At 35.7% G+C, this 15,172-nt stretch overlaps 1 non-coding gene across 1 annotated transcript; it reads left to right on the forward strand.

Annotated features, from left to right (window-relative positions):
* Positions 1 to 293: 293 nt before the first annotated feature.
* Positions 294 to 397, forward strand: LOC112700073 (small nucleolar RNA R71). The gene has a single exon (XR_003152995.1). It is a non-coding gene; the product is annotated as a small nucleolar RNA R71 (small nucleolar RNA).
* The last annotated feature ends 14,775 nt before the right edge of the window (positions 398 to 15,172 follow it).

A 15,172-nucleotide genomic window follows, 5' to 3' on the forward strand; every position in this document is an offset into this window, starting at 1 on the left:
TCAGACTTTGAGAAATCATGTTGACTTGCTGAGTCAACATTTTGTTCTGAGCCAATATGGCATTCAGAGCATCAATTTCAAGAACTCCCTTCCTCTGAGGCGTCCCATTATTCATGGAATTCCTATCAAAAGTGTACATGAATTGGTTATTTGCAACCATTTCAATAACTTCCTGAGCTTCTGCAGGCGTTTTCTTTAGGTGAATGGATCCACCTGTAGAATGATCCAGTGACATCTTAGAGAACTCAGACAGACCATAATGGAATATATCTATCATGGTCCATTCTGAAAACATGTCAGAAGGACACTTTTTGGTCATCTTCTTGTATCTTTCCCAAGCTTCATAGAGGGATTCACCATCTTTTTGCTTGAAGGTCTGAACATCCACTCTAAGCTTGCTCAGCTTTTGAGGAGGAAAGAATTTAACCAAGAAGTCCGTGACCAGCTTATCCCAAGAGTCCAGGCTATCCTTAGGTTGTGAGAACCATGTTCTAGCTCTGTCTCTTACAGCAAAAGGGAAAAGCATGAGCCTGTAGACTTCAGGATCTACTCTATTAGTCTTAACAGTCTCACAGATATGCAAGAACTCAGTTAAGAACTGGTAGGGATCTTCTGATGGAAGTCCATGAAACTTGCAGTTTTGTTGCATTAGAGCAACTAGTTGAGGTTTCAGCTCAAAATTGTTTGCTCCAATTGCAGGAATTGAGATGCTTCTTCCATCAAACTTGGAAGTAGGTGTAGTATAATCACCAAGCATCCTCCTTGCATTATTGTTGTTGGGTTTGGCTGCCATATCCTTTCTTGTTCGAAAATTTTAGTAAGGTTGTCTCTGGATTGTTGTAGTTTAGCTTCTCTTAGTTTCCTCTTCAGAGTCCTTTCAGGTTCAAGATCAGCTTCAACAAAAATGCATTTTTCCTTGTTCCTGCTCATATGAGAAAGAAGAGAACAGAAAAAGAAGAGGAATCCTCTATGTCACAGTATAGAGATTCCTTTATGTTAGTAGAAGAAGAAAGGGAATAAGAGTAAAAAAGAATGAATAATCCAAACACAAGGGTGAGGATAGGAGCAGAGATTTGAGATGAAGAGAAGTGTTAGTAAATGAATAAATAAATAGAATAATATGAGAGAGAAAAGTTTTCAAAAATAATTTTTGAAAAGGAGTTAATGATTTTCGAAAATTAAAGGTGAAATAAAATTAAAATTTAAATTTAAAACAATTAATTAATTAAAAAGAATTTTGAAAAGGAAGGAGACATTTTCGAAAATTAAAGAGGGAGAAGTAGTTAGGTGGTTTTGAAAAAGATAAGAAAGAAACAAAAAGTCAATTAGTTAGTTGAAAAAGATTTGAAAATTAATTTTGAAAAGATAAGAAGATAAGAAGATATTTTGAAATCAAATTTTTGAAAAAGATAAAATTTAAAAAGATATGATAAAAAGATATGATTAAAAAGATATGGTTGGAAAAGATTTAATTTTTTTTAAATTAAAATTACTTACTTGATTAACAAGAAACTAAAAGATATGATTCTAGAATTTAAACATTGTACCTTTCTTAACAATAAAGTAACAAACTTCAAATTTTTTAATCAATCACATTACTTGTTAGTTAAGTTTCAAAAATTTGAAATAAAATAAGAAAAAGAATTTGAAAAATAGTTTTAAATTTTCGAAAATCATAAGATAAAAGTAAAAGAGATTTGATTTTTGAAAAAGATTTTGAAAAGATAAGATTTTTAAAATTGAAAATTTGACTTGACTTATAAGAACTAACTAATTTTAAAAATTTTTGACTAAGTCAACTCAAATTTTCGAAATTTTGAGAGAGAAAAGGAAAAGATATTTTTTTATTTTTTTGAATTTTTAATGATGATAGAGAAAAACACAATTATATCCCAAAACATGAAAATTTTGGATCAAAACACATGATGCATGCAAGAACACTATGAAAGTCAAGATGAATACCAAGAACACTTTGAAGATCAAGATGAACATCAAGACTTATTTTTAAAAAATTTTCAAGAAAAGAAAACATGCAAGACATCAAACTTAGAAATTTTTAATGCTTGGACTCTAACAAACGAAAAAATGCATATAAAAAACAAGAAAAGACACAAAATAAGAAAATTCAAAGATCAAACAAGAAGACTTACCAAGAACAACTTGAAGATCATGAAGAACACTATGAATGCATGAATTTTTGGAAAATGCAAGAACAAGATGGATATGCAAATGACACCAAACATAAAATTTGACTAAAGACTCAAACAAGAAACACAAAAATAATTTTTATATTTTTATGATTTTACAATTTTTTTCGATTTTTGTATATTTTTTTTTCGAAAACATATAGGAAAAAGAAAATAAGAATTTCAAAATTTTTTAAGAAGAATTCCAGGAATCTTTCAATGTTAGCCTAAAGCTCCAATCCAAGGGTTGGACATGGCTTAATAGCCAACCAGCTTTAGGATATAAATCAGACATACAACAGCTGATATTCTAATTAACTTGCCTCTATGCTGATGATTGGAAGCCTCAACCCAAAAGAATTTTGGATATGGCTTTACAGCCAACCAGGCTTCAACATGTTACCATGAAACTCTAGAATTCATTCTTTAAAATTTTAAAATAATTTTCGAAAACAAAAGGAACAAATTTTTTTGAAAGATTTTTGAAAAATTTTTGAAAATAAAACAAAAAGAAAATTACCTAATCTGAGCAACAAGATGAACTGTCAGTTGTCCAAACTCGAACAATCCCCGGCAACGGCGCCAAAAACTTGGTGCACGAAATTGTGATCTCTAATAATGGCATTCAACTTGGTATGCACGTGTATAATTCAGCACTTTCTTCACAACTTCACACAACTAACCAGCAAGTGCACTGGGTCGTCCAAGTAATAAACCTTACCTGAGTAAGGGTCGATCCCACGGAGATTGTTGGTATGAAGCAAGCTGTGGTCATCTTGAAATTCTCAGTTAGGCGGATAATATATGGTTATGGAGTTTTCGAATAGTAATAATAAATAAACAGAAAATAAAGATAGAAATACTTATGTAAATCATTGATGGGAATTTCAGATAGGCGTATGAAGATGCTGTGCTCCTTCTAAATCTCTGCTTTCCTACTACCTTCATCCAATCCTTCTTACTCCTTTCCATGGCAAGCTGTATGTAGGGCCTCACTGTTGTCAATAGCTACCTCCCATCCTCTCCGTGAAAAAGGTCCAAATGCTCTATCACAGCACGGCTAATCATCTGTCGGTTCTCGATCATGCCAGAATAGAATCCATTGATTCTTTTGCGTTTGTCATCACGCCCAACAATCGCGAGTTTGAAGCTCGTCACAGTCATTCAATCCCTGAATCCTACTCGGAATACCACAGACAAGGTTTAGACTTTCCGGATTCTCATGAATGCCGCCATCAATTCTAGCTTATACCACGAAGATTCTGATTAAGGAATCTAAGAGATATGCATTCAGTCTGAGGTAGAACGGAAGTGGTTGTCAGTCACGGATCATCACATTTGTCATGGTGAAGTGCAACGAATATCTTAGAGCAGGAATAAACTGAATTGAATAGAAAATAATAGTAATTGCATTAAAACTCGAGGTACAGGAGAGCTCCACACCCTTAATCTATGGTGTGTAGAAACTCTACCATTGAAAATACATAAGTGATGAAGGTCCAGGCATGGCCGAATGGCCAACCCCCAAAACGTGATCAATAGTATCCTAAGATGAATAATGGAATAAAACCAAGACCAAAGATGTGCTCAAAAGACCGAATGGTCAAAGATGACTAATACAATAGTAAAATATCCTTTTTATACTAACTAGCTACTAGGGTTTACAGAAGTAAGTAATTGATGCAAAAATCCACTTCCGAGGCCCACTTGGTGTGTGCTTGGGCTGAGCTTGAGCTTTACACGTGCAGAGGCTTCTTTTGGAGTTGAACACCAAGTTGTAACGTGTTTTTGGCGTTCAACTCTGGTTCGTGATGTGTTTTTGGCGTTTGACTCTAGAATGCAGCATGAAACTGGCGTTGAGCGCCAGTTTACATCATCTAATCACGAATAAAGTATGGACTATTATATATTTCTGGAAAGCTCTGGATGTTTACTTTCCAACGCCATTGAGATCGCACCATTTGGAATTCTGTTGCTCCAGAAAATCCATTTCGAGTGCATGGAGGTCAGAATCTAACAGCATCAGCAGTCCTTTGTCAGCCTTCTATCAGAGTTTTGCTCAGGTCCCTCAATTTCAGCCAGAAATTTCCTAAAATCACAGAAAAATACACAAACTCATAGTAAAGTCTAGATTTGTGAATTTAGCATAAAAACTAATGAAAACAACCCTAAAAGTAGCTAGATCCCACTAAACACTGCTTAAAAACAATGCCAAAAAGCATATAAATTATCCGCTCATCAGTTTGAATTCTTGGTTTATGGATATGTCTTCCGTGCTTACTTGCATTGCAAGTTTTCAATTTTAGTTCACATCATGATTGCTTGTCATTCATCTTACATCATGAACATATTCTTCCTTGCTTCCTGCTATGTGTTTAATTGCTTATATTCTACTCTATTCTATTTTTCAGGATGTCGGATAAGAGAAAAGGCAAAGCCAACTCCAAGAAGAGGAAAATGGCCCAAGATTATACTTTCTCTCCTTATGTGGATTATTCTAAAAATCCTATTAATGATGAGGAGAGGGGGCAAATCAATCACTGCCTGCCCGAGACACAGTCAAGTTCCTTAATCTCTACTATGAACTACGATTCCCGAGCTACAACAAGAAGAACTTGAACATTGAAAAGAAGTTGGTCCTCCCATCCAATTTGAGGTAGATGATTAATTACTGCATTGAGTGGATGGGTTTAGACTTTGTAGATCGGGAACTTAGCCGGGTGAACCAGTCTTGGGTGTAAGAATTCTATTGTAACTTCTTCCGCCACACCCTTGACTCGGTACTTGTTAGAGGTATTCAGGTTTCCATCACTGAGCAGGCCATTGAAGACACCCTTACTTATAGGCCCAAGGCAGGTGATACTGATGCCTTTGAGCAGGCCGAGGTGGAGCTCCACTGCATGACCTTCGATTTTGATGCTTTGAAGGCAGTGGTAGCTACCCCGAAGGCTCCCTGGGTTATGAATGCGGACAACAAGGCACCCAAGGGGATGCGCTTTACCTATCTGAGCAGAGAGGCCAAGACATGGCAGCAGATTTTCGCCCACTACCTCATGCCGACTACCCACTTCTCGGAGATCCTTGTTGCTATGTTGATCCTGATCAGCTATGTGCTAGAGGGGAAGGAGGTCTATTTCCCTTGGCTGATCAGGTGGTTCATGTGGCGGGCCCACATCAGAGGATCCTTTCCATTTTCCATCCTTGTCACACAGATAGCTCAGCGGGCCAGTGTTTAGTGGCTACCGGAGGATGTGTCACCACCCCCACCGCTCCCTGAGAAGGAGCCGGTGACCATTCCATGTGGGTCCTGGGTGACCGATAAGCCTCTTTCCCAGTGCCGATCTTGGGCTAGGGCAACAGTTGAGGGAGCTGGACCCTCTTCGTCATAAGCTCCAGCAGGAGCATCTACATCAGTAACAGAAGCACTCCCTTTACCACCACCAGCGCTTCAGCCAACTTACTTACTGGTTCAGCATCTTTTCCGATTCATGGAGTGCAGCAAGTGCCAGCTCATGTGTCACCTGGACCGGATTGACCAGATATTTGTGGCCCAGGACTTTGAGCTGCCCCCTCTTCCAGAGTCCTCCAGTTCAGATAAAGAGGCCCATGAGGAAGAGCATGAGGATTTACATGATGAGGATACCCCATGAGGAGGAGCCAGTTCACGTGGAGGCACCACCACAGACCCAGGAGACACCTCAGCCATAGCCTCGGCCAGAGCTAGAGCCGACCGGTGTAACCCCCCTCTGAGACTAAGGATTAGCATCGGGGACGATGCTTGATCTTAAGTGTGGGGAGGTTTTCGCAGTAGATCGGTGAACACTTCGGCTATTTTCCTAGTTATGCTTTCCTAGTTATCTTATTTTGCACACTATTGTACATATTGTTTGTTTTGGATATTTTGCATACGTCTATGTTGCATACTCTCTCATTTTGGATGTAGATATTGTGGATGTTGGATTTCATACTTTAGTTGGATTTTTCTTCATATAGTTATCCTCTTAGCTTGTGGTTGTGATTTGAAATTGTTTTGGAATTGTTAAGACCTAGTTAACCCTTTTTTCATATGAAACTTGTTTTGATTGAAAAAAAAAAAGGGTAAACTAAGGAATTTTTGGAATTTCTCAATCACAACAATGCTTAGTCAAAATGATGAAATTTTCAAAAGAATCCATCTATAGAGCGCAACCCAATTGATTGAAAATTTTTGTAACTTGCTTGAATTCATATTTTGTGAAGCATGTATTGAGCTAAGAACACAAGCATGTGAGATTTGAGCCTATTGATGTGGTTACATTTTATAACCACCTATTTTCCATTCTTGTGTGTGATTGTTCTCTTCCTATGATTGTGATCCTTTGTTTGCTTGATTCTATATGTCAATTTATTCCTTATGTTCATGCATTTATATGATTGAGGCCATCATTTCAATTAGCTCACTTACCCAAATAGCCTACCCTTTACTCTCCATTGTTAGCCAATTTTGAGCCTACGTTTAACCAACTTATTCCCTACTTTAGCACATTACAAGCTCTAAGGCAGAAAATAATGAAAGTCCCTTGTTTGGATCTTTGATTAGCCTAGGCTAGTGAGAGTGTTCATTATTCAAGTTTGGTGAGGTTTGGGAACATTGGTTGAGATAAAACGAGTGTGATTTTGTTTTGTATTTCTATATTTGGGAGTTGGGTACATACTCATGTGTTAACTAAATGTAAAACCATATGTATTGATATTCTTGAGAGAAAGGAAAGAAATGAAAAAAAATAATATAGAAAAGAAAAGAAAAAGAAAAAGAAAGCAATAAAAAGGGGACAAAATGTCCCAAAGTAAAGTTCAATAAAAGTCAATGCATATGTGTTGTGAAGCAAAAAGAAAATGCATGAGTATGTAAAAAAAAAGTGAAGGATGGGTAGTTAGGCTAGCTTTTAATTGTATAAGTTATTATATAGGTTAGATGGAAAAGTCTAGGCTAAGTAAAGATTCGAATTCTAGTCCACTTATCCATATATGATCCCACCTTGACCCTAGCCCCATTACAACCTATGAGAAAGACCTCATGATGAATGAATGCATACATTGAATAATTGTTGAGTTGCATTTAGATAGAATTCATGTAGTTTAGTGGCATTAAATAAAGATCATACCCTTTGTTTCCTTTTTAATTTAGCATAAGGACATGCTAAGGTTTAAGTGTGGGGAGGTTGATAAACCCCGTTTTTAGGGTTTATCTTGTGTTGAATTTAGAGTATTTTGCTAACCTTTTCTCACATTTAGCCAATGAATTAGCATGATTTTGTGATCTCTCCCTTATTTGTGCCTAAGTGTAAAAAACATGATTTTTAGGTCTTTAATTAGATAATTTTAACTCCTCCTTGATTCCATAAGATGCCTTGATGTGTTTGTTAGTAGTCTCAGGTTGAAAAATGCTAGGAATGGATCAAGGGAGCAAGGAAGGAAGCATGCAAGTGGAGAACATTATGGAAAGCCAAAGAATTTGAAGGTTGTGGTAGGCTTAGAGAAGGGGGGTTGAATCTATGCCTTCCTTTTAAGTTGCTATTATGACCCTTTTAAACAAAGTTACAATTCTGATTCTGTTTGAACTCAGCAGCAGAAATTTATGAGACAATTTATTTTTGTCTCATGAAAATCAGAAAACAGAACTCAGCAAAGAAGAGAAAAATGAACACCAGCATGTATCCTGGTTTGGTTGCCTTGTGCTATGCAACCTACATCCAGTCTCCTCCACAACTATGGAAGAATTTCACTATAGTTAACAGTATTACATACACCAATTTCACTTTCAAGTTCTAACCTAACTTGACATTGGCTATGCTAACACCTAACTATTCATTTTAGTGCTAACCCAACTAAGAAAGGGGTACCAAAAGGTACAAGATACAAGACACTTAACCAACTTGAAGAAATCAGAAAATAACTCTAGGCTTTTACCTCAAGTGTTTCACTCAGCCTTTTTCAACTCATGGCTTTTACTTGAGTTTTCTCACAATGCCTTTTCTCACAGAAATTACAGAAAGATAAACATAGAAAAGTACATTACAATCAGTAAAACATGAAGGAGATTGACTTCATCAGCAGCCTCTTTGCAATGTGCATAACCAGATTCGCAAACCTCAGATACAATTCTTCAGTATTGGCCGAATGCTTCTTTGAAAGTAAGCATTATCCAAGTAGAGGAACTTCTCAGCAGAACATTGTTCTCACTCTCTGGTTTTCTCTCCTTACCTTTGAATGAACAGAAATTTTTCTTTTATCTCCTTGCATGTTGCTGGGTTCTTCTTCCAAGGTCAACACCTTGAGCCTTGAGCTTCACCTACCCTCAGCTTCACTTTTTCACCTTAATCCCCAGAGTAGAAACTTTCCCTCTGACTTCCTCATCTTGACCGAAAGTCACAAAGCAGCAACCATGGAAATCTTCTCATGGTCAACTTGATCTTAGCCATTGAAAGACTACTTGGTCCCCAAGTATCACTTGTGACCGTAGATGTGAAGCAGAATAGGGCAGAGAACAACTTTCCCTTGAATGCCATTTTCGGATAGAGCAAAGAGTTGGGAAGAAGAGAAGAAGATTTGATGCAAGAAAGATGAGATGGATTACCTTTAACCTAAGCTTGATTTGGTTTGGATTTTCTGATTAGATTTCTGTGTGTCAAGCTTAGCTTTTCTCTCTCTTGCTTCTTTGGTATTTTGCTTGGTGAAGAAGCTCTTTCTCTTTCTTACTTTTCTGAAGATTTGATTTGACTTGATTTGAGAGGAGAGGAACGTTGCTTTGGTTGGAGCAAGATGATGGGAATTAAAAATCAATTCGGGCTTGGATCAGGTTCTTCTCAAGTTCAGCCCGTTGGTGCCTTGCCTTGCTTCTTTGAAGATTTTTTTGCTTGAGATGAATGATTTTAGGCTTGTCTTTATTTTTGCTTACCATTCAGCCCATTAGCATATTTCATTTGTTTGATGTTGGGCTGCTGCAACACTTGTTTTTAGCCTGCATCACTAATCAAAGATAATCAAAAACTAATTGGGTGATTAGCCCACTAATCAAGTGTTTGTCATCATCAATTCTATTAATTAATTTCTTGACTCAACAGAATTAAACTCGCCGATGGACGCGCGCGCGCACCAGGCGCTTACACGCACCTTGCGAAGTCACCCATGGATGCATACGCATGCTGTGCGCGTACGCATCGGTGTTGATATATGATTTTTAATAAAAATGTGGCCAGTGAATTCTCAAAGCCTATGGGGCCCAATCCAAACCAACTTTGGCGCCAAAAAATTCAAAAGGACCAAGGATTGAAGGGGAATGGATCTTGGATCATCTAGGGTTCATTTTTACACTTTAGGATTAGTTTTAGAGAGAAAAGCTCTCACTTCTCACTAGGATTAGAATTAGAATTAGGTTTAGATCTAGATCTACTTCTTATTTTTCTCTCTTAATTTTCCTCTTTCATCCTTAATTGTTCTCTTGTAACTGTAGCATTCTACTTCTCTTGTAATTCCTTTGCATTGTTAATTGTAACTTATGAACTTTCTTTTGTAGATCTACATTTCTCCTTCAATGCAATTGGTAAGTTTTTTTGTTGTTTCATAATTGTTTTGCCTTTCTATTGTTAATCTCTTGCTTTTGTAGTTGTAGATTCCTTTAATTCTTGCAATTCATGTTGTTTCCTTTTATGCCTTCCAAGTGTTTGATGAAATGCTTGGTTGGATTCTAATGTAGATTTCATTCCTCTTGGCCTAGGTAGGATAATTAGTGATGCTTGAATTATCTAATTCCCTTGTTGATTGACAATTAGAAGTTGCTAATTGATTTGTGTACCACTAAAGCTAGTCTTTCCCTTGGGAGTTGGCTAGGACTTGTGGAATCGAGTTAATTCATCCACTTGACTTTCCTCTATGGCTATAGGTTAACTAAGTGGTGGTAATGGACAATTATGGTCACAATTGAGGAGGATAATGAGGATAGGACTTCCAATTCTCATAACCTTGCCAAGAACTTAGTTGCTAGTTATTTTCATTGCCATTTATATTTCTTGTTCCTTATTCCCAAAACATACTTTAACCAATAACAAGAACACTTCATTGTAATTCCTAGGGAGAACGACCCGAGGTTCAATACTTCGGTTTATAGATTTTAGGGGTTTGTACTTGTGACAAACAAATTTTTGTATGAAAGGATTGATGTTGGTTTAGAAACTATATTGCAACGAGGATTCATTTGTGAATTCTAAACCACACAAACTACTCAAACCAGCGTTGATCACATATGGCCTGCTATAGAAGAAATCATTCACAGTTGGAGTAGACAGTAAGAAAACATTGATCCAGAAGAACAAAGCATCTCTAAAGCTTTAACCGTCTTCTTATCATTAGATTCACCACCACTGAGTAATGTTATCTTTACTTTACTTTTATGCACGTAAACAATCAAACAACTTTTCTATCCGCTTGACTAAGATTTACAAAATAAATGTTGTTTGATCCAAACCAACAATCATTGTGGGATCGACCTTGACTCACCTCAGGTATTACTTGGATGACCCAGTGCACTTGCTGGTTCAGTTGTACGGAGTGTGGGAATTCGTTCACCACATACAAATTAGAGTTTACCCCATTATCACTTAATCACTTCACTCACCAAGGCACCATATGAAATTCCTCAACCTATTCCAATTAAAAGAAATCTTTGTGCATAGTTCTTTTCTTGCTTGGGGACAAGCAAGGTTTAAGTTTGGTGTTGTGATGCATGAGCATCATTAGTGATATTACTTATTATTGTTAGTAATTGTTAATTTAATTTACTACAAATATAGTTAATAAACAAGCAAATTTATGAAATATCTTTGCATGAATTAATGCATCAAAGATGAATGAAAATTGTGGTTAATTCATGAAATCACAAGAGTTACATAATGCAAGAAGTGGTGTTTAAGAGATGGTTTAATTAAATAACTTCATTGAATTTGGATGGGATGGAGAATCTTGATAATTAGATCATGAAATACCAAAACTTTGATGCACTTTATTTGGTCAAATGCAGGGGAAGCAAAGATGGGAGGAATAGAGCCACTGAGTACACTTGAATACAAGCTGACATAAGCAAACACCCAACACGCATGGCCATGTTCTTTTGCAAGCGCAGCGCTCTTCTGGGAAACCTCAATGCTCACTTGGGCGCTCTCTTTCATGCTCGTTGCTGAGCACCAGAATCAAGGGTCATGCATACGCGTGGGTGACGCGTACGCATGGGCGATGCGTGCACGTGACAGGTAAACTAGTGCCACGCTCTTGCAGTGCTCGCCTCTATGAGCAAGCCCGACAAGGGTCACGTGTACGCGTGGGAGACGCGTACGCGTGACAGGAGCACCCAACGCCACGCTCATCAGCACGCTCACCTCCAAGAACGCTAATCCCACACTCGCCCTCCACACTTGCTTCCACGCTCGTTACTAAGAGCGCTAGCATTAAGGGTCATACGTATGCATGGACGACGGGTACGCATTATGAGGAGGTGTACCACGCTCGTATGGCAATGTAACGTTTGCTTGGAGGTGTACCACGCTCACTCTCACTCTCGTTCATAAGAGCGCCAGAACCAAAGGTGACGCGTACGCATGACGAGAAGAAAATGCCCAGCGCTCAATTTTTACGCTCACTCAACAATGCCACAATGAGCACCGAATTCATGCCCCAACTCAAGTTTGCAAGGCCCAATGCTAAGGCATACTTTGAAGCACACCTGAAGCATAGTACTAGTATAAATAGAGGGTACTTTGAATGTAAAAAAGGGGACTTGGACTGGGTATTCCCAACTAAGATCACACACTTCAATTCTCATATTTTGCTTGTACTTAGTTCTTAGTTTATTTTCTAGTTTTGTAATTTTCAATTCCGCTTGTAATGAGAGCTATGATTCACTAAACCCCACTTCATTAAGGGGAGGAACTCTATTTTATTTAATGAATTAATGCTATTTTCGTCTTCTCAATTCAAGTGTTGTTATCCTAAGAAAAAGTCTTTGTGCTTCATAGATCCAATTACCATTGAGAGAGGAATTGGATTTACATGAATCCTCACAATGAACTTGAGAAAGGAGTTGTTAAATTCAGATTGAGACTCTTCTCGTAGCCTTCTTGATTGATACATTCTTGGTTGGTACGTGACATATAACCACCTTGAATTGAAATTCTGGAGGTTGTGTGGTTTGATGATTAGCAAATGCATTTCACCTCTTCTCATGAGCAATCGATTAAGAGATTGGCAATTGTTTGTGTTAAGAGAAATTGAGTGACCAAGAGATTAGGATCCAATTACTCACAATCCGCCATAGATCTACTTCACATGATTGAGAATGAGTTGAAACCCATTGATTCATGAAGAATCTAACATCTCCAATCCCTAATGATCTTACCCATTATTATTCTTCACTTTAATTCTTTTGAATTGTTGCTTTAATTTAATACCCAATATCCCAAATCTCTTTACATTCATGCAATTTACATTTCCCTGCCATTTATCTTTTCGCATTTAGTTTCTTGCATTTTAATTTTATGCTATTTACTCTTCCAGTTATTTACATTCTTGCCTTTACGTTTAGTCATTTAATTTCAGGCTCTTTACTTTCATACAATTTACTTCTCTTCTTTACTTGTTACACAAAAATCATTAAATTATTTGTGTAACTAGAATATCCACTTAACAAAAGTTGCTTAATCCATCAATCTCCGTGGGATCGACCTCACTTAAAGTGAGTTATTACTTAAATACGATCCAGTATACTTGCCAGTGGAACTATTGTTTACAATTTTTTCGTATCATGCTTCTTGCTTCATAGCTTCGTTTTCCTTGGGCTACGCTTTTATTTCCTTTGTGCTTTCCTTGTGAAAAAGCCTTAAGGTTTAAAGTGTTTTATTTGAATTTAAAAAAGTTTTACTTTGCTTCAATGTAGTCCTACCGTAAAGTCAAAGTTAAATAATTAATAAAATGTCTTACAGGACAGCAATACAAGAACAAGGTCGATAATTTAGAAAACAAGTATAAGCTCTATAGGTACAAAATCAAATGTGGATGCATCAATACATTTATTTGTCATTTTTCTTACAATTTAAATGAAATATTTTTTATAGAACTAAGAAGAATGATAAATAAATATATTGATGCATCTACGGTTGATTTTGTGCCTCTAGAGCTTGTACTTGTTCTCCATATTATCGACCTTGTTTTTGTACTGCTGTCATGTAAGACATTTTGTTAATTATTTAACTTTGACCTCACGATGGGATTACATTGAAACTAAATGAAACCTTTTTGAATTCAAATAAAATATTTTAAACCTTAAAAATCAAAACAGAATTACGTCCAAATTTAGACGATCAATATAATATTTTATCCATTAATATATTATATTTAATTTATAAATATCCTTTATTCAACTCTTAACATTACCTCCAAGTTCCCAGTTACACGCTAACAATATTTTTTTTCTCTATTTAGCTTTTCTATTTCTTCTTTCTCTCCATTATATATTGGAAAATATTATTTGTATTTTTAACACCAGTATAAAAATATGATTATTATTAATTATTCTAAATTTAGATTATTTTTTAATTAATAAAATAAAGAGAACAAATATTTAATTATTAAGATAATACTAGTATCAAAATGATATTCTTTTATAAAAAAATGTACACGTAACAAAATTGTTATATATTTTCTTCATCATAAATTCTCTAGCTCCATCACACTTATAGACAATTTTGTTTCTCTCGATTTCTATAATTAACTATTATGAATTCTATCGCTCGTATGAATATAGTTTTTAGATAATTCATTAATATAAATATTTTTTATTTTTTAACTATTTTTCGAAGTAAATTGTGTTCTCTTAATTTTAATATGATATTGGAATTTATTTGATTTGATGGCGACGGATAGATGCATATATTAAAACAAGTCTTATATATATTTTTTAAAAATATAATTTAATTTACAACTGGTTTATAAATAGGAAACATCTGTTATTCTTAAACTAGTTTTTAGGTGATTTCGATTCACTAAATTCTAATATAAATTGACTCTAAATTTGTATATTATACTACATAATGATTTAAAGATTTCATCATCATAATTTATAAACAAAGTATGCAAGTAGTGCTTATATATGATTATGTATAATTTGAAATTCCATATTCAATTCAATAATATCATAAAGAAAAAATTTAGGGGCAGCAATTTTTATATTTTATAGTCAGGACTTAATTATATAAAAAAAGTAAGTGATTTTTTATTATTAGATGTAATCTCACACCATTAAAAATATTATTAATAGTCAATTAATAATTATAAAATACAAAAATTACTAATCCTAACACTATCTTTATATCATAATATGTTGAACACGAACTTTTTTCTTTTTAAGAGAAATTAGTTACAAATAAAATAGTGATGATGAGAAGCTTTAATTAATTTCTAAGTAACGCTACTCGTAATAAGTAGAAGACAAGATGGATGAATGGGGCCAAGAATGAAATTATAGACAATTATATTACGTCATTTAAGGATGAGGCATTGACTCAAGGGAACGATGGGAGACCCACATAGCTGAAATTGTGGGCAGCAAACTATGCCACGGTCAAGGGTGGTGGAGCCCACCTGGCAGTAATTGAGTAAGAAAGGTGCACATAAAATGTGCTACTGTTTTTAACTACCAACCTCAGACTGATACTTTTAACTCCATCCATAATCTTATAGTTATTGGCATCTTGGCGTGGCTTAGTATCAATAATTGGATGGCTCAATCAAGAATAACCAAGATCCGTTATTCCCTCTAAGGGTTCCAAATGAATCAAACCAAAATGCATCTTGAAAAATACTAGTATTTGTTTCCTCAATAATCTCATCAATCAAGGATGAGGACTAGAGGTATATATATACATAGCACTAGCAACATATCCAACATAATCCTTTATTCT

The sequence above is a fragment of the Arachis hypogaea genome, chromosome 6 (genome assembly GCF_003086295.3).
Source record: "Arachis hypogaea cultivar Tifrunner chromosome 6, arahy.Tifrunner.gnm2.J5K5, whole genome shotgun sequence".
NCBI classification, from domain to species: Eukaryota; Viridiplantae; Streptophyta; class Magnoliopsida; order Fabales; family Fabaceae; genus Arachis; species Arachis hypogaea.